A 24,590-nucleotide genomic window follows, 5' to 3' on the forward strand; every position below is an offset into this window, starting at 1 on the left:
GATCATAGGTGAAACCCTAGCCGTTTTGGAGCTTCCTAACCTCTCTTTCAAAGTCTTCCTCTTGCTTTTGGTGTCTTGTAAACCGTTGGAGGCATCACACTTGGGGTGCTAAGCTCTTGAAAGGCCAAATTCAACAAACTACAACAAGAGGTAATTTTCTAACTAGTTTTTATGATTCATATATCAATGTTGTATGCTAGTTATAGGTTTCATGCTTTGGATAATTTTTTATTGCTTGTATAACTAGTGAAAAATTAGATCCAAAGCTATTATGGTTGTATGTGCACCATAGGAGTGTTATAGTACATAAAACCCAACAGAACTATTATATGGAAATTATAAGCTTTGGATCTGCTTATGACACGACTTGAGAATAACTAAAGAAGATGCTCACAGAAGTGAGATACAGAAATTAGAACAAGCACTATTTAAAGAGAAGCTTGTTATGAAGATGGTGAAACTGCCTAAGACTGAAGAAACAGGAAGTGACAACTCGATTTAGAGCAATCGTGATCGGAACAAAGAATAAAAATCTAGGAACCATCAGTAGCAACTAGTACGTTTCTCATTAAGCACTCGCATACTGAAGTACTGGTAATCCAAATATGCATATAAATCCTTGTGAACCCTAAATTTAAACCTATTCTGAGTCATGAACCCAGTAGTTTGGAGAAAACCTACAGAGTAGAGACAACTAGTGAGCTATCAAAAAACCACTTGCAAAATTTTAATAAATTTCATCCTAACACATACCCAATCATGCTTTTACGTCAATCTCGTGCGTATGTCACCGAAAGTCCAGTATCTTTGTTTTTATGATACGGTTTTTTTATGTCACATCAGGTCGTTATATAACCCCCCCTTTAAATGATAAAGTAACCATTAACGATCGATCTTTACTTATAGACTTTATGCAAATTTTGAGCGAAAGCTTCAACATTATCATAGGTATGAACTGACTATCTCCCCATTGCGTTTAGATCTGTACTACGAGAAAGTTGTACTACCAAGTCTACCAACGAGAAAACCATGGTCATTTATGATGACAAGTCGGAGAAAAACCTAAAGTTTCCTTCCTACCCTAAAAATCAAACGATGGATTGTTGTGAACTTCTCGGCTCATCGTGATTTAAGCAACCTTGTGAAGGATTTAATCAAATGAGAAGGATTTGATAAAATGTGAAGAATTTAATCAAAGTGAAGGATTTGATAAAATATGAAGGATTTAATCAAATGTGAAGGATTTGATAAAATGTGAAGGATTTAATCAAATATGAAGGATTTGATAAAATGTGGAAGTTTAAGTGAAGAATTCTTCCCAAGAAATAAACGCTGGAATTTTAACAACGAAATAATTTATGTTGGCTACTACCATAGATCCATAAGGAACTTCTCCAAGGTATCCCAAACTGTCAACCATGTTAACACCAACAAGAAACAAAGTCCAACTGGAAAAATAAGCAAGAGATTATATTCCAGAAGTTGGAACAACTATGGTGTAAAGCACCAATCCAACCTTTCTGAAAGAAAAGAGAATTGGTTCGTCTACAACAACCAGTACACAAAGGATTAAGGTGCACATCGATGAATTGAGATAAGGTTTTTGCTTATGATTTTGGTTGAATGACATAAGTGAGAAATTTGTTGTCATTGTGATGGGTGAGATTCGTTAACATTGTAATAAGATTGACATGTTAGCAAATGTATTGAGCCGAAAAGAACGTACCAAACCCCGCTGAGTACGAACATTAACTATGACCGTCCATTCAAACTTTACAGCTCAAATTCGAGAAGTTTTACTTGAGATTCTGAGAGAGAAAAGCTTCGCGAGTGAAGCTCTGTGAAGAATATGTAAACGAGTCAAGCTTAGGGATGACGGGACGCGATACTTTATGAACCAAATTTGTACACCAAAGTACAGTGAACACGTGAGCATAGTTGTGAACGAAACTCACAGACTAAAGTGTCCCATCTATCCAGGTTTTTGACCTAATGTGCTTATATCTAAAGAAATGAAAATAGCGAACATGCATGGAAGCAGTGATTACCAATTGAGTGGACAAATAACAAACTTGTACCAAACATAGAATGTCAGGAACACTCAGGACTAGAGTAATGATAAAGAAATACCCAAGTAAATGTGGGAACCAACGTTAATGAACTTTATACCAAATCTACCCAGGAAACCTAATGGTTTTGATTCTATTCAAGTAATAGTTCGCAGGTTAACTAAGTTCGCCCACTTCCTGCTACTCAAAGAAACCAATGAAATGGAAAATCTGACCAACACTTGCCAAAGAAATCGTCAGACTGCACGAGGCACCGATCTCTATCATACCTCCTTAAGATAGTATATTCACCTATTAGTTTTGACAATCATTGAAATCCTTGAGCGCGTGCTTAGGCATAAGCATATTTATTCATCCCCAATGGTTAGTCCGAATGAACCATCCCGACTTGAGTTATATGTTTTGAACCTATATGATAGACTTGAATATTTCATAAGGTACCCATTATGGTTAATTAAATTTTTTCCTTCAACAATAGTTATCACACCAGCATCAAGGCCACACCGTTTTAGGATTTATAGGGATACAAGCATCAATCCTTGATATGTTGAACAATGATTGAAGATGCGAAACTGAACAAATAGCATGCAGGTGATACACTACTTTTTGATCCATGAATCGCTCATGAGATCCAGAAAAGATTGTGCGAACCTTAGAAGGATTACAGACTGTACACGAATGACAAGGGAGTTATGTGAATAAATGATGTCAGTCTCTCGACTTCCAATTCGGAGACTCTGTAACTTTAAACATCCTCTATTTTAAGGAATGATACGGCCTAGAGAACGAGACATGTTAAACCTGCAGCTCAAAGGACCTTAGAAATTCTTAATAGAATTTACTCCTGATATTTATATCAATTTATCTCGAAAACTAAATAGCATGCACGACGCTTTTCCATACACCAAGTCTCAAGGAGTGTCGGTCTGATGACACTTTTTATCTCTGTTTAAATAAAGTGAGTTAGGAAACCGTATGAATATTTCATAATTGGGAAAGTACATGCGATAGAATTGTATATAAGATTCGATAACCTTAAAAGACTTGATTCGATCTTATTCCCTATTCCTTTCTTTTTGTGGGATTAGAATAGAGCCATATGTTCGACCGAGTACCCAGTCTTGGGTTATGTGACTTAAATCGACTATAGAATGATCATGTATGATCAAGCGAAAAGAAAATGACAACAATTTTTTTTACAATATTTTATCTACATGTTGAATTTCGGGATGAAATTCCTTTCAACTGGGGGATAATGTAACAACTGGTAAAAATTGGTCAGAGTTCGGCGGTCAAACCACTGCGAACCATTATGCATTAATGACCAACTGTATGTAATTTTATGTTTATATTATACATTAAAGATATTATATTCATAATTACTTTTAGAACATCTGAAACTGCTCAAAATCATCTATTTTTGAATATTGAATCGAAAATCACCAAAAATTAAATTTATTTGTGACGCTAAAAATAAATTTTTGCAATAATTGTATATGAGAGTTATGGATAAGATATTTGAATAGATTATGTTCTCCTGACTTCGTGGATATAAAGAACGTCCAAAACGGAGATAGTATGAAGAAGTTACGCCATTTTAAGTTACAAAAATCAGAATTTATCTGATTTTCCTGGATCAAACCGTGCACAGTTTCATTTGGGATAACTATGAGTCTCGTAAACTGTTTTTGAGCATGTTTTTGAATTTAGGTTATGGTATATTATTTTGTTATGTTTTTATCAAATTCTTAATTTCCACCAAAATCAGATTCTTAAAATCTACCTATTAATCGCGAAACTTTAAACGTAAATTCACGGAGTTTGGTATATCGGAATTTAAATCCATCTGTATTTCTGGAATCAACACAACTGAGACTTTCAGCAAGCACTTTAAGAAAAATTTATAGATGTCGGGATTTATTGACACAGGAATTGACAAATATGATTTACATCACAAAATATATTATACATGTTGGAATCCAAAATATCTTCTTAAGAAGTCAACATTTGACTTTTATTATGATTAACCAATGCGTCAGGATGAAGCTACACCCATTTTTCTCATTCCTGGTCTATATCCCATCTCTCAAAACACTTATTTCTCTCTCTTATACCGGTGGGAGAAGCTCCACCGGAGATGGTTTTTCCGGCCAAGAGGAGGCGGCATCCCTCATTACTTTCCTCTCTTCTTCATCAATCTCCGTCCCAGACACCCCATGTTCCTACGTGTTCAACTGTAGCGAAAGGAGGAAGGAAGCCAAGAGGCTACCGGAGCAGCCTCCCTCACTACCGTGGACGACGACGACCACCACCAGTTGCCGTCTCTGTTCCTTTTCAGTCGATCGGAGCTGTCAAGACACCTCGCTAAATGTCGATTGATATTGTTGTTTTTGGTTCATCCTGGTTTATTACTACCAGTGATGAAGCAATGTGACCAAGAGGAGCTCGCCGGAGGTCGGCTTCCCTTCCCTTGCTCGCGATTTGTTAGCCACCACCGGTGCATATCAATTTACAGTTCCCGATCGCATTCCTCATCTCCGACCTGCTTTTGATCTGATCTCTTTTTCCCTTTGAAATTGTGACGCCGACGATGAGAGTAGAACCGCCTCTGAGTCACCGGAGATGGTTGCTACACTTCCCAATCGCAGTTTCCAATCGATCGTTCCCTATTCACGTTGAAGAAGACGCACCCTTTTTGCAGTTGATGATTTTGGCAGAACAGGCCCCTCACCTTTACTGATCGACCAAAAACAAACTATTGTGGTGTTAATATGACAAATTAGCCCCTCTTTCGATAAGTATTACAAATCAGTCCCTCCAGTTGTAGTTTTTAAATCAAAACAGCCCTTATTTGAATTATTTAACCACAACAGCCCTTCAGTTTTATTAATAAACCAAAAACATCCATAGTTCGGATATTTTGACAAGAACAGTCCCTTTAGTAAAAATGTTACAAAAATAGTCATGGCCTTTGTTTTAACTCAAAAATGACATCAAGATGCGGTTTCTGGCGACAAGCTTCACCAAAATGAAACTAGATTGAGATCATGAATCGAATGTGAGTTTCTACGGCCACTCTTTTACTATTTTAATATTTTGGGGATAATACAAGTGTGTCTATTAAAGTTTTGATGCTTTCAAGTCTTATACAAAATAACATCATACTTTAATATTTGTTAAACGCTTATGAAATAGCAAAACTAAAATGTATAAATCGTCAATAAATCACATAAGTTATAGTAGAATGATATAAATGACATGATTATCCCTTGTTGTGATATATTAATTTATAATATTAAAAATCACAAGATTTTGGAAAGATTGCTATGATAACACAAATCAAGATTTAAAAGTCATAAAAATGACGATTTCATATGTATAAGATAAAGTATCGACTGGAAGTATGAAAAGATATAAAAATGGCCAAAAATTATTACTTGAGTATAAAACAAAAGAACATTATCATATTTGATGGAAAGACCAAGATTATAAAAATATATAATTAATGGTTAAAATTATTGGAAATTAACTTTTAATATATATATATATATATATATATATATATATATATATATATATATATATATAAAATTTATTAATATATTTTTATATTAAATCTAAAAATTTAACTCATTCTACTAAGTTATGGATTTTATTGCACTAAATAACATGATCGACTTTACGATTTAAGAGTCGTTAATTGTGAAACATTGTATTGTATTATTCACGTGGATTATAAATATTAAGGAAATTTTTGGTTTCACATTGATTGAAACCTAGAAGATATTATATAATTAGTCGTTATGCTGCCCAAATTTTGTCACGACAGATAATAAAATTTGGAAATCCATTAAGTCTTATGAATCCCAAATACTAAGAGACTTAAATCAAAATCATTCCTAAACATCAAAGAATTATAAGTATTCAAGAGTCTTGTATCATAAAGTTTAGTATTAGGATGCTTAGACATAATGTTAGGATCCATCATACCCACAGGGTGTTCTATATGAGTTACGTTTGTTCTAAAAGTTTTATGAGTCAGGATCAATTCCTAAGTTGCATCGGCTATGTTTGTAATCACACTAAGACCATACATCTTAGCAGAAAGTCCTCTATGTCATAATCGTTAATTAGTATGGAACGAGGAACGTCGAGTATAGGTTCAGGATCACATACTTATATGGGTTGACATCCCACCACCGGTTGCTAGCTACAACCATCGGCTGACAAGTTGAGCTTGAGCGTTGGCATTTCCTTCTCTAATTTTTTCATCGCGTCATAAAAAACGTGGTGTGGGATTTCAATACAATATTCGAGTGTTGGTGCATAGGTATTCGTCACAGTTCGGTTATGACCTTATCTTAGACCCCGAATGTATTTTTGTTACTGTATAGGATTGAAATCGGATACTATACGAAGATTTTGTCCACTTATACTAGTTTGGAAGAGACTGTATGTAGTGGGATAGCTTGTGACTCAAAACGATAAGTGTTAATAACAAAAATTAAGTCATATAATACTTAATTAATATCATGGCACGACTGAACGAGGTTTATTAACTTGCAATTAATAAGTTATTTATATAAACCCTTTGTTTTTTACACGAAATCACAATATGTATGTGGGGAGAGTTTTTCGCACTGGTTAAGTGTCGATTCCCTAATTAAGTAACATAATACTTAATTAATACCACAACAAGAATTTACCAAGTTTATAAATTCAAAATTTATGAGTTTTACATGGAAACTATACAAATGCTGGTAAATGGTTTCAAGGGTAAATTTAGCTATTTTATGTTTTCACAAAGAGTGATATGACTCTGTTTTATATAAATTGGTATTTAAAATCCGTATATAAAAACATTTTGGTCATGAGAACCGTAAAAAATTATTATAAGTTTGATTTACTTATATATTCAACAAATAGTGTATTTTTGGTTTTGAGCAAACAATATTTTTGAATGAGTACTAATACACTTTTAAAACTCATTTACTTTTATACTTTTGATTGAAAGACACATATTTATAAAAGCTGGTTAACCAGAGAATTGTTACAAAAACACTTTTGGTTATAAAAGTACTTTTTGTCAAAACCTGTAGAACTCACAATCAATTTTGTTGACGTATCTTAATGTATGTATTCTCAGGTTATTTAACAGGTTGGAAGGAATTGCATAGAAGACTTTCCATTATTTTACCATACCATTGTAAACACCAATCTGTTAGGTGTGTGTAGCGATTTAGCAATAGTCATTTTCCATGTAATTTCTATTTCGGTAATAATAAAAGATTATATTTGTACTTTTCAATGTATGTTCAATACCTATGATTACTAATTTACGCCGCACACCTTGGCTTTTATGCCGGTGGCTGAGGGTGTGACATATACCAATTTAGTTATGATCTTAGACACCTCAATGCAACATATACAATTATCCCAAAATCAGAGTATCATAAAATCTCCAAAACATATCACTAAAGGATGTGTACGGTCTCGCCTTTGCCTTGCCCCGATCATCTGAAGTACATGAAACATAACACTTAAACTGTAAGCCAAAGATTAGTGAGTTCCCCTAAATACCACACATGAAACATAAACAAACATGTACGCTGGGCACACAACCTATGTCTGCAATACCCATATAGGGCCCTCAACATATGTATGGATTGCCCTCGAGCCCATAGTATGAGTCTGGAATGCCCTTCCCGGCACTTATCCCATGTATGGAATGCTCCTGAGCCCTTAACATGAGTTTGGAATACCCCTACAGGGTCCTTAGCCCATGTGTAGAATGCTCCCGATTAATTGGCCTTCAGCACAGAGTAGAATCGCGTCAACCCAAACTGTTACAATATGTCAACATATGCACAAAAACAAATATCCAACAAATAACAGATAATCATGCATATCTAATAGATCACTACAATATAGCAACATCCTAACCAGGATACATAACCTAGTGGGCCAACATTGGTTCCTTCGATCCACACATAAAATGAGGAAAACTCGCCTCAATGTCAAGAAGGTAGATGAACAAATCACTACTCTTACGCTAGCTCTACGGATCACATAAACATTAGACATGGACCTAATCTCAAACTACTATGCAAAATAACCAAAATACCCCTAAGTCAAATTGGGTCAAATTACTGGTCAAAGGTCAAAGCCAAAAAGTCAAAGGGTCAATACAGGCTGAGTACACCCCGCGTACTTAGTCACTACGCTTGGCGAAGTGAGGTTCTTTCCTGGATACGAGGCTCCAACCTGGTTTACACTGTGTACTACCAGGTATGCCCTACGTACTATCATTGAACCCAAAACCTCTCATTGAGTTCCTAATGAAGCAATCCAACTCATCAAACTTTAGATCTAGTGTTACACTCCAAATCAGGTATTACTTTGAAAACATTGACGAAACCTAATTTTAGCATAATAGTCCCTTAAGTACGCTGGGCGTACTTAAGAGTACGCTTAGCGTACTACACAAGGCTAATCACGGAGGGGCAGCCCGTACGCTGGGCGTACGTGCCGGATGACCAAACCCTAATTTTCGGACTTGAGGCCTATTTAAATGTCCTTAAGCCCCTTAGACTAAACCCTAGAGAGCCTCCATAGCCTTAGAACGTCCTTCTACTCCAGAGAGCTTGTGAGACCATTTTGAGCTTAGAAAGGGTGTTGGTGGCCATTTTTAGTGACATTCAAGAAGGAGAAGTTGTCAAGGAAGCTTGGAGTGTCATTGAGCTTCAAGAATCTGCATCTAGATCACCTTGAGGAGCTTCTAGAGGTATAAAGCTTGCACCTTTCCATCTTAATAACTAGATCTAGCTAGGGTTTTCTAGTTTAGCCCCCTTTGTTGATTTTGGACCTCCTCTTGTGAGTTGAGCAACTTCAGAGGATGGAAATGTTAGATCTGAGGTCCTTTGGTCCGTTTATAACATAAAAATGTAGTCTTGGTGGGTGTTTTGACCTCATGCATGGCTTAAGAACGTTAAAAAGGTCTTAATGGGGGTGTTGGGAGCATATGAGACATGTAAAGGCATAAAGTTGCCAACTTTATGCCCTAGGTCGCCTTAATAAGCCTAGATCTGACTTTTGGACATAAGGGAATCAAGTATTAAGCACTTAATGGAGAAAGTGCTTAATCTGTTAGTACGCGGGGTGTAACCTAGCGTACGCAGCGCGTAAGTCCCAGAGACTCAGTACGATGCGCGTACCAGGGTGGTACGCTAAGCGTACACACCACAAATGGGCTTGGATCTGTTTTGGGCCTTTGAGCTTTTTGGCCTCAATTGGTTATTGGGCCTGGACGTATCTTGGGGATGGTGGGCCAGTTATCTGTTTTGGGCCATAGATGTTATGATTGGGCCTTATTGGGCCATGAGGCCCATTAACGATTCTTGGACATGGACCTTGGGCCCATTAACAAGGGAAGAATATTTGGCCCTTTATGGAAGGAATTGGGGTTTGGGTTTCCCTATGGTCATGTGTGGTCCTAACATTGGTTAATGTTATTATTCAGTGCGGGTGGTTAACTTTCAGTTAGGAGAGTAGCTTTCGGATTCTTCGGACAGAGGTGAGTCTTCTCACCATACCAATGGGTCTAAGACACCAAGGCCGACCCATTTTAGGTTATGTGGATTGTTGATTGATTATGCGTTATGATAGTATGAAATTTGCATGGAAGTCCACGTGGGGGTTCCCGTGGCATTTGGTATAAGACCTTGGAGGGTTTCCAGGGCATCCTAGTATATTTTCTTGTATAGTTTGCATTATGTCTTGTTTGGTAGTGAAGACCTTGTGGGGGTTCCCAAGGCAGGAAGACCTTATGGGGGTTCCCAAGGCAGGAAGACCATGTGGGGGTTCCTATAGCATATAAGACCACGTGGGGGTTCCCGTGGCACTAGGTGTATGACCCTGGAGGGTTTCCATGTCTTCCTTATATGTTGTATGCATGGATTATGTGATATATGTAGCTTTTATAGCTAATATGATATGTGATATGTGGACTGTGTGTGTGGTATGCTCTGGGAAACTCACTAAGCATTAGCTAACAGGTTGTGGATTTGTTTATGGTACTTTAGATCCCAAGGGAAAGGGCAAGGTCTGATGGCGCGGCGTGCACTCTCTCTCAGGCGTTTTCACGGGACACTCTGATGTTTGGAATAAAAGTTGTATTTGAATTATGTTTTGAAAACAATTATAACTGGATTTCTTAATTTATGGAAATATGTTTGATTATTCAAAAATGAAAATTTTCTTTGTAAAAATTGGGTCGTTACAAGTTGGTATCAGAGCCTTGGTTTGAGGGATTCGGACACACTCTCGGGTGTGTCGGGACTCAAACTAAGGAAATGGTAAAATTGTTTTCAAAAATAACATAAAAAGCTTTTGAAAGAAAGGAAAAGAGGAGAGTGCAACGCGCATGATCAGCCGAGCCAAGTAAGTAGTTCCCCAATATGTTAACCATGTTAAACTGATATTTGAGCTATGATGATCATATGTAACTTGCTATGTGTATGCTTTTAAAATTATATACGGTTAGGAGATTATAGCCTTAGAATGATTGATTTGGCCTTATTTCCTGTTCGTTGTTTGGTTGTGGTCCTAGGGTAGAATCTTTTATTTGAAAGTCTATTTGATCATTTTCTGTGTATAAATTGCATGCATAAAGGCAACCTATTATGATTGGGCTGGTTGATATGAGTAGAGCAAATCTTAGGACAACCTGAGATTTGATGTATGCGGTAGTTTGTGGCATATGGTTTCGTTTTGGGACGAATTGAAGTTATCAGGTAGAGCATTGGGGAAAGGTATAGGTAGGTGTGGAAGGTAGTATTGGGCCCGTACTACTGAAAGCACAGGATCTGTACCCGAACCAATGTTAGATCTGACAACTTCAAGGAGGACCGGTGTGGGAAGATCCCTTATATGGAAATCCTGATCATTGTGATTTATGACATTTCAGTTCAGCATGGTGGTGACACGATTTGGAACAGGGGGATCAGGATCGGGATCTGGATCCGGGGTTGGATCAGGCGACACTACCGGTGACATTGACGAGAGGCTGCGCGAGCTTATTGTAGCCGGGGTTACCAGGGGAATCGTTGACGCTATCCCAGCCATTTTTGGGACGGTCAAGGAGGGTATGATGGAGATTATGAAGGAGAGTCTCAGGGCATTCAGGGTTGAGATTGTTGCGGGTCAGGTTGGGGCCCGAACTCCCTCTTTCCGAGAGTTCAAGGCATGTGAAGCGCCAGAGTTTTTCGGGGTCAAGGACCCCATTGTTAGCCGACGCTGGGTGGCGGATATCGAGAAAGCCCAACGCACGAGTTATTTCCTGAATGTGGCAAAGGTGTGTTTCGCTTTGTGCATGCTAAGAGACAGAGCCCGAGATTGATGGGGCGAGGTTACTGGCCAGCTGGGAGCAGACAGTGTGGCTGAGATGACATGGGCTGAGTTTGTTCGGCGATTTGATTTAGAGTTTGCACCACCTATCGAGGTGCAACGGATAGTGAGGGAGTTTCATGACCTACAGCAGACCACCGAGACTGTGGCAAAGATCACCGCCAAGTTTCGGGAACGAGCGTTGTTGATCCCACAGTATGCTACCGACGAGGATATGAGGTGGACGAGGTATCATTCCATGCTGAGGGATGATATTCGGGAGTTTGTGAGCTTTACAGGGTGCAAAACCCTGAATGAGATGGCGGAGAAGGCCCATGAGCGGGAAATGGAGTTGGACTTCCACACAAAGCGGAATCCTGAGTAGGCACAGGCAGAAGTAGGTCAGGCTAAAAAGCCTAAGACCTCAGATTCTTCGGGAAGGGGCCAGCACGGCTGTGGCCGGTATGCCAAGTGTGGGAGATTCCATGGGGGGGCTTGTCGGGGATCGGGTCCGACATGTTATACGTGTGGTCAGCAGGGTCACTTGAGCCGAGATTTCCCAAGAAGGGCTTGATATGTTTCCACTGCAACCAGACTGGCCATAAAAAGGCCGACTTTCCAAGATTGCAGGGAGAGGGAGGAGCAGTGGCGGTGCCTGCACCCGCCACACTGAGGATCACCGATGGCCGCCCTGTTAAGGCGGATGCTCCAGCGGTGAAGAGTCGCGCATTTCAGCTGACTACCGAGGAGTCTCGGGCAGCGCCAGACGTTGTGGCTGGTACGTGTCTATTATTCTCTGCTCTTTATTATTTGTATGACTTATGTGTACATTATGCTTGTATAGGGACCTTTTTGGTCAATGGTATGTCGGCGTATGTTTTGTTTGATTCGGGTGCTACCCGATCGTTCGTGTCTCTTACGCTAGCAAGAGGTTCCGGGACGTGCCTAGAATTCTGGACTCCCCACTCGAGGTATAGATTGCAAATGACCGCACCGTTAGTGCTGCGAGGGTGTATCAGGACTATGTCCTTAATGTGCTTGGTGAGAGGTTTTGTGTTGATCTAGTCCCGATACCGTTGCGAGGGTTGAAGGTGATTGTCGGGATGGATTGGTTGGGGGCCAACAGGGCCATGATACATTGCGAGCATCAGTTGGTGAGGGTTCGAACCCCAAGTGGGGGAGAACTGGTTATACATGGTGAGAGGGCCTCGCAGGGGCCAACTCTCTATTCGGCTGCGAGGGCTAGAAGATTTCTGCAGCAGGGATGTACGGGATTTTTGGCTTATATCTCAGATACGAGGGTTGAGACCTCGACGGATGCTGGCAGTGTGCCAGTTGTACAGGAATTCCGGGATGTCTTTTCCGAAGAGCTGCCAGGGGTGCCTTCGGAGAGGCAGGTGGAGTTTCGCATAGATTTGGTGCCGGGTGCCGCTCCGATAGAAAAGGAACCATATCGGTTGGCACCGCCTGAGATGCAAGAGTTATCTATGCAGCTTCAGGAGCTGCTAGACCGAGGGTTCATCCGTCCGAGCAGTTCCCCGTGGGGAGCACCGATCCTGTTTTTGTGAAAAAGAAGGATGGATCACACAAGATGTTCATTGAATACCGAGAGCTGAACAAACTAACGGTGATGAACCGTTATCCGTTGCCAAGGATCGATGATTTGTTCGATCGGCTGCAGGGTGCGTCCCGGTTTTCCAAGATTGATCTTCGGTGGGGTACCATCAGATGAGGATTCAGGATGAGACCGAAGATGGCTTTCAGGACTCGGTATGGGCATTATGAGTTTGTGGTGATGCCGTTTGGGCTCACCAATGCCCCAACAACGTTCATGGATCTCATGAACAGGGTGTGTAGACCGATGCTGGATCGGTCGGTGATCGTTTTTATTGATGATATCTTGGTCTATGCTAAGACCAGGGAACATCATGAGCAACATTTGAGGGAAGTACTGGAGACCCTGAGGGCGGAGAAGCTTTATGCAAAGTTCTCCGAGTGTGATTTCTGGCTTCGGGAGGTATAGTTTTTGGGGCATATCATCAATCAGGAGTGCATTTCGGTTGATCCAGCCAAGGTTGAGGCTATGATGCGGTGGGAAGTACCGAAGAATGCACCAAAGATTCGTAGCTTCTTGGGTTTAGCGGACTATTATCGGAGATTTATCCAGGATTTCTCCAAGATTGTTGTGCCATTGACCCCTTTAACCAAGAAAAACGTGACCTTTCGGTGGGGCACGGATCAGCATATGGCTTTTGAGACCTTGAGACGGAGGTTATGCGAGGCCCCGATCCTAGTACTACCCGAGGGGTTAGACGATTTGGTGGTGTACTGTGACGCATCGATTTCAGGGTTAGGTGCGGTTCTGATGTAGAGAGGGCACGTGATAGCTTACGCCTCGAGGCAGTTGAAGCCTCATGAGGCGAATTACCCCACCCACGACATGGAACTAGGGGCAGGGGTGTTTGCCCTCAATATTTGGAGGCACTATTTGTATGGAGTGCGGTGCACCATTTATACCGATCACAAGAGTTTAAAGTATTTGATGGATCAATAGAATCTCAACATGCGACAGAGGAGGTGGCTGGATGTGCTGAAGAATTATGATTGGGAGAGTCTATACCATCCAGGGAAGGCCAACATGGTGGCCGATGCGTTGAGCCGCAAGACGGCGGGGTCCCCGATTAGTAACATTTGTATGAGGATGACGGTGGTTTCTCCTTTGTTGGATATGATCAAAGGGGCCCAGGTCGAGGGAGTGAAGAAAGAGAATTGGAAGATAGAGAAAATTCGGGGACAATATCCTTTGTTTGTTAAGGATAGTCGTGGCCTTTTGACGTAGTGTGGCCGAGTGTGGGTACCGGTGACTGGAGGAATGAGGCAGAGGATATTAGAGGAGGCTCACAAGTCCAAGTTCTCTGTACATCCAGGGGCTACGAAAATGTATTGGGACTTGAGACTGAGTTATTGGTGGCCCTGCATGAAGCGGGAGATCGCCTGGTTCGTAGAGCGGTGCTTGACCTGCAGGAAGGTCAAGGCCGAGCATCAGCGGCCTCATGGAAAGGTACAGCCACTACCCATTCCCATGTGGAAATGGGAAGAGATTACTATGGACTTCATCACGAAGTTACCTAGGATGGCGAGAGGTGTGGACGCCATATGGGTGATCGTGGATAAATTGATGAAGAGTGCCCACTTCATTCCGATTTCCGAGAGTATATCCGCAGAAAAGTTGGCGGATATGTATGTACGAGAGGTGGTGGCTAAGCACGGGATGCCAGTATCGGTAGTCTCTGACCGGGATGTGTGATTTACATCCAGTTTCTGGAAGAAGTTCCACAAGGAACTGGGCACTCAGCTACATTTTAGCACGGTGTACCACCCCCAGACTGATGGCCAGAGCGAGAGGACGATCCAGACACTGGAGGACATGCTTCGAGCATGCGTGTTGGATTTTAGAGGTAGTTGGGACACGTACCTCCCATTGGCAGAGTTTTCCTACAATAACAGTTATCATGCCAGTATCGACCGACCTCCATTTGAGATGTTATATGGTCGGAGGTGCAGGACCCCGGTTTGTTGGGATGAGGTTGGGCACCGGGTCATGGGGAGCACTGAAGTAGTGCTGAACACTACCAGGCTGATTCAGCAGGTACGCGACCGGCTGCGGGTCGCACAGAGGCGTCAGAAAAGTTATGTTGACCGACGGCGATCAGATCTTAAGTTTCAGGTGGGAGATTTTGTGTTGCTGAAGGTGTCGTCCTGGAAGGGAATTATCAGGTTTCGGAAGAGGGGCAAGCTGGGGCCTCAGTTCATAGGCCCGTTCAGGATCACGATCCGGGTGGGCAAGGTGGCATATCTCTTGGATCTGCCGGAGGAGCTTAGCCAGATTCACAACACCTTTCACATGTCTGAGCTTCGGAAGTGTGTCACTAACGAGTCCGCAGTCATTTCATTGGACGATATTCAGGTGGATGAGAGCCTGAACTACGTCGAGAGGCCGGTTGCCATTTTGGATAGGAAGATAAAGGGTCTTCGGAACAAGGAGTTGAAGCTGGTAAAGGTGTAATGGCAGCACCGAAGAGGCTCCGAATGGACTTGGGAGCCGGAGGAGGAGATGCGGGAGCATTATCCCGATCTGTTCATAGCTACGGACTTCGAGGAAAAAGTCTAGTCCAAGTGGGGGAGAGTTGTAACACTCCAAATCAGTTATTACTTTGAAACCATTGAAGAAACCTAATTTTAGCATAATAGTCCCTTAAGTACACTGGGCGTACTTATGAGTATGCTTAGCGTACTACGCAAGGCTGATCGCGGAGGGGCAGCATGTACGTTGGGCGTACGTGCCGGATGACCAAACCCTAATTTTCGGACTTGAGGCCTATTTAAATGTCCTTAAGCCCCTTGGACTAAACCCTAGAGAGCCTCCATAGCCTTAGAACGTCCTTCTACTCCAGAGAGAGCTTGTGAGACCATTTTGAGCTTAGAAAGGGTGTTGGTGGCCATTTTTAGTGACATTCAAGAAGGAGAAGTTGTCAAGGAAGCTTGAAGTGTCATTGAGCTTCAAGAATCTGCATCTAGATCAACTTGAGGAGCTTCTGGAGGTATAAAGCATGCAACTTTCCATCTTAATCACTAGATCTAGCTAGGGTTTTCTAGTTTAGCCCCCTTTGTTGATTTTGGACCTCCTCTTGTGAGTTGAGCAACTCCAGAGGATGGAAATGTTAGATATGAGGTCCTTTGGTCCGTTTATAACATAAAAATGTAGTCTTGGTGGGTGTTTTGACATCATGCATGGGTTAATAACCATAAAAAGGTCTTAATGGGGGTGTTGGGAGCATATGAGACATGCAAAGGCCGACCCATACCAATGGGTCTAAGGCACCAAGGCCGACCTATTTTAGGTTATGTGGATTGTTGATTGATTATGCGTTATGATAGTATGAAATTTTCATGGAAGACCACGTGGGGGTTCCCGTGGCATTTGGTATAAGACCTTGGAGGGTTTCCAGGGCATCCTAGTATATCTGCTTGTATAGTTTGCATTATGTCTTGTTTGGTAGTGAAGACCTTGTGGGGGTTCCCAAGGCAGGAAGACCTTGTGGGGGATCCTAAGGCCGGAAGACCATGTGGAGGTTCCCATGGCAGATAATACCACATGGGGGTTTCCGTGACACTAGGAGTAAGACACTGGAGGGTTTCCATGGCTTCCTTATATGTTGTATGCATGGCTTATGTGATATATGTAGCTTCTATATCTAATATTATATGTGATATGTGGACTGTGTGTGTGGTATGCTTTGGGAAACATACTAAGCATTAGCTTACAAGTTGTGGATTTGTTTCAGGTACTTCAGATCCCAAGGGCAAGGGCAAGGTATGATGGCGCGGCATGCACTCTCTCTCTCTCAGGCGTTTTCACGGGACACTATGATGTTTGGAATAAAATTTGTGTTTGACTTATGTTTTGAAAACAATTATAACTGGATTTCTTAATGTATGGAAATATGTTTGATTATTCAAAAATGAAAAATTTCTTTGTAAAATTTGGGTCGTTAGATCTAGGAAAAAGGAACAAAAGGGTATATATTCAAACCCTATGTCCAAAAGTCATTTAAGACTCCAAAACTCATGCACGACTTAATTAGAGTGACCAAGCTCTCATTTTTATGACTCCATAAGCTCAATACTACAAAAAACTACACCTCAAGGGCGTAGAGTAACTCATACCCTATTAGACCAAGACTATGGGACCAAAATGTACACAACCCCTAGATCTAGCAAGATCTAAGCAAATGAATCATCATGTTCCAAGCTTTATACCTTCTGGGGATTCTTGAGGGTGAGATACTTCTGGATCTAAGTTGCCTTGAACTTCCAAGCTAGTCTACCACCTTCTTCCTCCTTCCCAAGCACAAGAACACACACTTTCAAGCTAAAAAACATGCATCAAAGAATTAGGGTTTGCAAGGAACGTTTTTGGGAGATGGACGCTAATGGGGGAAAGGTCTTAAAGGAGTTTAAGTCCTTAATATAGGGATCAAACCCTATAAATTTAGGGTTGTGCAACGCGACAAAATGCCCTGCGTACCTAAGGTATCCCTGTTTACTGCTATAAGTCCTCGCGTCCACTTAAGTGAGTTATGTCATGCGTAACGCCAACTTACACCCTGGGTAAGGACCAAAATGTCAACACTTTAAAATTTGGGCCAAAAATGAAAATACCTGCAAAATTATTGTTACAATTCTCCCGCGCTTGAATCAGAAGTTGTCCTCAAAGTCCGCCGATGCAAATAACTCTGGATAATGATCCATCATCTCCGCCTCAGGCTCCCAAGTCCATTCGGAGCCCTTCCGGTGCTTCCACTGAACCTTGACCAAAGGCACCACCTTGTTGCGAAGGCCTTCGCCTTCCTGTCTAAAATCGTTATTGGCCTCTCAACTTAGTTTAGGTGCTCATCGATCTGAATATCATCCAATGGAATCACTGTAGTATCGTCCACCAAACACTTTCGTAATTGTGAAACATGGAAAGTGTTGTGGATCTGGTTGAGCTCGTTTAGTAGGTCTAACCGGTAAGACACCTTGGCTACCTTGGCTACCACTCGAAATGGCCTAATAAATCTGGGATCCAATTTCCTACTCTTCTTGAAGCGTATGGCACCCTTCTAGGGTGATACCTTCAGTAGTACCATATCACTGTCCTGGAACTCCAACTCGGATCGTCTTCTATCAGTGTAACTCTTTTTCCGACTCTGAGCTATTTGCAACCTCTGTCTAATCTGCTGGATAAGCTCTATCGTCTGCAGAACCAGTTCGATTCCCCCTAAGACTCTATGGCCGACCTCCCTCCAAAAAACAGGCGTACGACACCTTCTACCATAGAGAAGCTCGAATGATAGTTGTTGTTATATGAAAACTCGGCTAGGGGAAGGTAGGAGTCCCAAATCCCACCGAAATGTATGACACAAGCTCTCAACATATCCTCAAGCATTTTTATGGTCTGCTCGCTCTGGCCGTCGATCTGTGGATGGTAAGCGATGTTGAAGTGTAATCTGGTACCCAGGTCCTCGTGGAACCTCTGGCAAAATCGTAAAGTGAATCAAACATCTTGATCATATACAATGGAAAATGGAATACCATGTCGAGCGACAATCTCGCGCAAATATACATTGGCCAATTTCTCGGTCGACGAACTCTCCTGAATAGCCAGAAAGTGGGCACTCTTGGTCAGACGATCCACAATTACTCATATCACATTAAATCCCTTAGCTTTCCTGGGTAATTTCGTGATAAAATCCATGGTGATCTATTCCCATTTCCGCATGGGAACCTCCAAAGGCTTCAATTTGCCATGCGGCCTCTGATGCTCAACCTTAACCATCCGACAGGTGAAGCACCTCTCAACATAATATACTATCTCTCTCTTTATGCACGACCACCAGTAACTAAGTCTAAAATCCTGATACATCTTTGTGGCTCCAGGGTGTATCGAAAATTTGGGCTTATGTGCCTCCTCCATCACTGTCTGTCTGACTCCGCGAAAATCTGGTACCCAAAACCGACCTCACCGGGTCAACAATCCGCGACTATCGGTAGAAAACCTGTCAATCTCACCCTTGATTCTCTCACGCTTCCAATTTTCCTTCTTGACTCCCTCAGCCTGAGCCTCCCTGATCAAATCTAGAAGCAGCGAATCAATAGAAATCCTCATACATAAGCCCCCAACAGAAGTACTAGCCGTCTTGCGGCTCAAAGCATCAACGACCACATTTTCTTTCTCGGGATGATAAAGAATCTTGTAGTCGTAATCCTTGACCACGTCAAGCCATCTATGCTATCTCATATTCAGATTCGACCGATCCATGAGATATCTCAGACTCTTGTGATCCGTGTAGATGGTACATAGGACCCCATAAAGATAATGTCATCAAATCTTGAGGGAAAACACTACCACCCCCAACTCCATATCATGTGTCGGATACCAAAACTCATGTGGCTTTAGCTGCCTAGAAGCATATGCAATAACCTTCCATCGTTGCATGAGCACTGCTCCCAAACCAGGGATAGGAGTATCACAATACAAAACAAAATGCTCAACACCCTCCGTAAGGGTTAATATCGTCTGCTGCTCAGGGCCCAACAAAAATCCACCCTTCCTCGTCAAACGAGTGAGAGGCATAGCTACCTTGGATAAGTCCTTAATGAACCTTCGATAATACCCCGCTAAACCTAGAAAACTGCAGATCTCCGAGGGATACCTCAGAACCTCCAACCGTATACTAGACTGTACCTTGGTCGGGCGACCAAAATCTCGTTATGGTTAACGGGGTGTCCATAGAACTGGACCTCTCGTAACCAAAAATCACACTTAGAGAACTTGGCATAACGCCTCTCCATCATCAGAACTCCCAGTAGCTCTCGAAGGTGATCCTCATGCTGCTCCTTGGTCTTAGAATAGACCAAGATATCATCAATGAAACAATAACTGATCGATCTATCATCAGCCTATACTCGATTCATCAAGTCCATAAATGTCGTTGGTGCATTAGTGAGCCAAAATGGCATCACCACGAACTCGTAATGACCATAACGAGCCTGGAATGCTGTCTTTTCCACATCCTCCTATCTGATCCTCATCTGATGGTACCATGACCTCATATCGATCTTGGAAAACCAATATGCACCCTAAAAATAATCGAAGAGATCATCAATCCACGAGAGTAGGTAACGGTTCTTCACTTTCAACTTGTTCAACTCCTGGTAATCAATGCACATCCAATGTGAACCATCCTTATCTTTCACGAATAAAATCTGTGCTCTCCATGATGAACCACTCAGTGTGATGAACTGCTATCCCAACAACTCTTAAAGCTGAGAGGACGACTCCTGCATCTTAGGTGGCGCAAGGCAGTACAACGTCTGGGCAATCGGAGCCGCACCGGGAATCAAGTCAATCCTGAACTCAACCTGCCTGGCAGGAGGCATATCGGGTAAATCCTATGGAAAAACATCTAGAACTCCCAGACCACCGAAACATCTAAAACTGATCCCTTTCCCTCCAGTGTAGTGTTAACCACATATGCAAGATAGCCCGCACTCCGATGCTGAAGGTACTGTCGAGTCCTAGCGGCGGAACAAAAGGATGAAACAACTCTAGTACCCTCACCATAAATGGTCAGTTCTCCCAAAATTAGGGTACGAACTACCACCCGCTGCTTCTCGCAATCAATCAGAGCCCCAAACAGGCTTAACCAAACAACTCCCACAATCACGGTAACATATCACATAGGTATCATTACCAAATCGATTGGGTAAGCCACCTCGAAAATCTCTAAAGTACAATCACAAAACACGCTCAAAACAGAAACCTTATCCTCACTAGCGATGGAGATACACATCGGACACTCTAACTCCCTAGGAGTATTATCAAAGCTCCTACTGAATGTTGAGGATACAAAAGACCGAATCGCGGCTGATTCAAACAGAACTAAAGCAGGCAAAGTGTTCACTACAAAGGTACCTAACATAGGCATAATCATCAGCAACATAAAATAACTTGACAAAAAATAAATAAATTATTACTGTAACGACGTCAGGTGCTTCCCTGGCCTCCTCTGTTGTGAGATGGAAAGCTGAACCTCGAGCCCTCGGGGGCTCCGCCTATCTTTGGCGTCCATCTGTGATCTGAAGGGTAGAAGTAGTTTGTGCCTGAACTATTCTATAGGCAAGAAAGGGACAATTTTCCTTTATATGGCCAACTAGATCACAGTGGAAACAAACTCTGATACTCGAAGGGGGGTGTTGGCGAATGTCCTTCACATAATGTCCCTCCTTGCCACATTTGTGGCACCAAGAAGAAGATCGATAAACACACTCATGAACCTTGTCGTACTTACCACAAGTACGACCCCTATTTCCCATAGATCATGGATCAGAGGGCTTAAACCGCTTTACTACAGGTTGTGACCGAACTGAAGCCTGTCTCTGCTCCCTTTCTGGGTCTCAATCTCAATCACCCTCCTCCGTGCGATATCCTGAAGCTCGGAGAGGGCACTGTATCACTAGGTAGACACAAACTCCTGAATCTCGGTCTTAAGCATGCTCAAGTATCACGTCATCTAGGTCTACTCTATAGCAACATACTTAGGACAGAAAAGATCCCTCTTAGTAAACATCTTGGTGATCTCTATCACCGACTATGTCGTCTGCCTCAACGACAGATACTCATGAACCAGCCTCTATCTCTCTCCACCATGGGAACATACATAGTGCGAAACATATTTGAGAACTTCCCCTAAGTAACAATAATCCTCTGCTCAGGAGTGTAAGAACTGGTCACCGGGTTCCACCAGTCCTTTGCGCCTAGTTGAAGAATTTTCAAGGCACACCTGACCTTCCAGTCCTCTAGACAGGAACAAAAGAAGAAACAACCCTCTACATTTGATAACCACCTCATAGCAATTATCGGGTCCTTCACCCCGTCGAACCCCGGGGGCTTCGTTTTGTCGAAGTCCCGATATAGAAATGATCCTCCTCCTCAGCCTCCCGAACCAGCGACGACTGCGGTGGCTACAATAGTAATAGTCTTAGTGAGGGCAACATAATGTTCATCAAACAACTCAATCATCGCGGTCTTGATAAACCCAAACAACTCCGAAATAGCACCTTGGATAGTCATAGCCACCTCAACGACAATCAACTCCTAAATCTGATCATCAGTCAACCTTGGCCTCTCCGGGCTATCAACTCCAGATCCTGAACCACTCGTGATCACCATACTAAAAGTGAACCAAACATGCATCAAAAATGCCACCATTCATACTATTACAATAATTACGAAACAACTACACCCTCAGGATTCATGACTTCCTTGCTACGCGTACGGGTCCTGTACTTCTAGTAGTATGGGCCCATACTACCTTCCATACCTACCCGTATTTGTCTAAAAGGGTCGTCATAGATCACCCGATCGTAAAACCCAACATCTAGGATACACATACATCCTATACATGTACTCAAGAATGGATAATCCTTCCGCATGTTGACCTGCTACAACCCACACTCACTTATGAAACTTCCACCAAACCTACAGCCGCTCGTGCATGCTAATCATACATAACGCTAGATTCCATAGACAGCCGAATACTTGATTCTACCCTAAGCCCACAACCAGTCAAGAAACATGAAATAAGGCTAAACCAAACGTTCTTAGACTATAAAATCTTAGTTATGTACACTATGATGCGCACACTAAGCAACTACAGTAATGATCTCAATTCCATATAACATACAAGAGATTCTCCTAGGTTATCATGCATCAAACATCAGGCAATTATATCATGCAATTCCTGAGGAACCCTAGCCTACAAACTAGCATGCAATTCTATCATAATCATCGTAAGCAAATAACAATGTAGGTATCTTGGGGAATACTTTCTTTCTCCAGCTAATCGTACACATCGGATCCTTCCTTGGTTACTGTTGAATATTTTTTTTGAAAATAATTTGAAACTTTCACATATCCTTAGCTTAAGTCTAATAGGTTTTATAGGTTACAAAATTCATGTGGCGGAAAATAACTTAACTATTAAGTTCACATGAAATAACTTAACTCTTAAGTTCATATGTAACCTAAGGAGCCTATTTATAGCTGATAGGAAAACCCTAGAAACCCTAACTTGAAATAAAATAATATTATTCAAATTTGGAATTATCTATTTTCCTAATTATCCATATTATCCATACGGAATAATCTAGAAACCCTAGGGAGCCTCCAATTTTCGGAAACCCTAGGATCCTTCTAGAATTCTTCTCTTGTTCAACTATTGAACAATTACAACTTTAGTCCTTATACTTTTATTTAATCTAAGTAATCCCAAAATTAATTCTAATTAAATTCTGATTAATTCTTAATTAAATAATACTATTTCTAATTAATATATTATTCTCATAATATATTAATAAATCATTAATTGTTATTTATTAATAATATAAAAGATCAATAAATCAACCTCTCTCTCTAAATGCCATTCTAGTCAATTTCTAGGTTTGGGGGCAACCCAAAAGGACTTTGTTAATAATTCAAGTAAATACCAATTTAGATATTAGCTTAGACACCTAATCCAACAGTCTCTCACTTGGATAAGTCTATAACTATAATTGTAAGTATAACATCTAAATTAAACAGCAAAGGATGCTTCCCAAAGCAGCTCTAGTATCTGATATGATCAGACATCGGTCCCACGATAAGTGATCAAATATTCCTTCGTTCTACAAGATATCATATGGACATGATACATTGATTATAATCAATCTCTTTTCCAAAAATCTGTTTCCCGATTTCCTGATTTTGTGATGACCTCCTAAGCCTTACTAATTGAACACATCAATTTACTCCTGGTTGGGCCCACCACTATAAGTCAACACCAAATAACTGAGGGGCCCAAAGATATCGCTTTTTCCGTTAGGGAAAAAGGAACGAATAAACGTTGACTTATATGCTTGTATCCTTTACTCATCAAATCATACATGATACTACGTTTTATAACATCATGTTATTGATGCGTTTTCACAATACCAATGTACAACCGTCTTGTAAATTACAACTCATATATATCTGTTTTAAGAATATAAGATATTATAATCTCATAATTACTCTTGATAGAATCCATGAAGTAATTCCATGAGCATGGGTTTATCCAATGCTCAAAATCTCCATTTTTCTAAGTAATCATGAATATTGTAGCAACCATTGCAATGTCTAATCTCCATAGACAATCTACAATCAATTCATGACAGTTTTCATTCATTACTTACTTCCTAAAGTATGAGCGAATGTGAAGTTTCGAATAGTCATATCATTTAGGAAATAAAACATGCAAATCGAAAACACAAGAATAATAATTGACAGAGATAGTAAACAAACTCATAAATAATCTATATTATTAAATCACCAAAATAAATTACATTCGTTCTCTTACAAGTTTTAAACTGATTATCTAACTACTAAAACTAATATCATCTCTCAAACCAATGCTCCTAGCATGTTGATTATGCTTAACCCTACTCAGAGCCTTTATGAAAGGATCTGCAGGATTGTCTTCTGGTGACACTGTCTTCACCGGTATATGATCTTCT

This window comes from Lactuca virosa, chromosome 8, assembly GCF_052849685.1.
Source record: "Lactuca virosa cultivar CGN04683 chromosome 8, Lactuca_virosa_CGN04683_v6, whole genome shotgun sequence".
In the NCBI taxonomy this organism is placed as follows: Eukaryota; Viridiplantae; Streptophyta; class Magnoliopsida; order Asterales; family Asteraceae; genus Lactuca; species Lactuca virosa.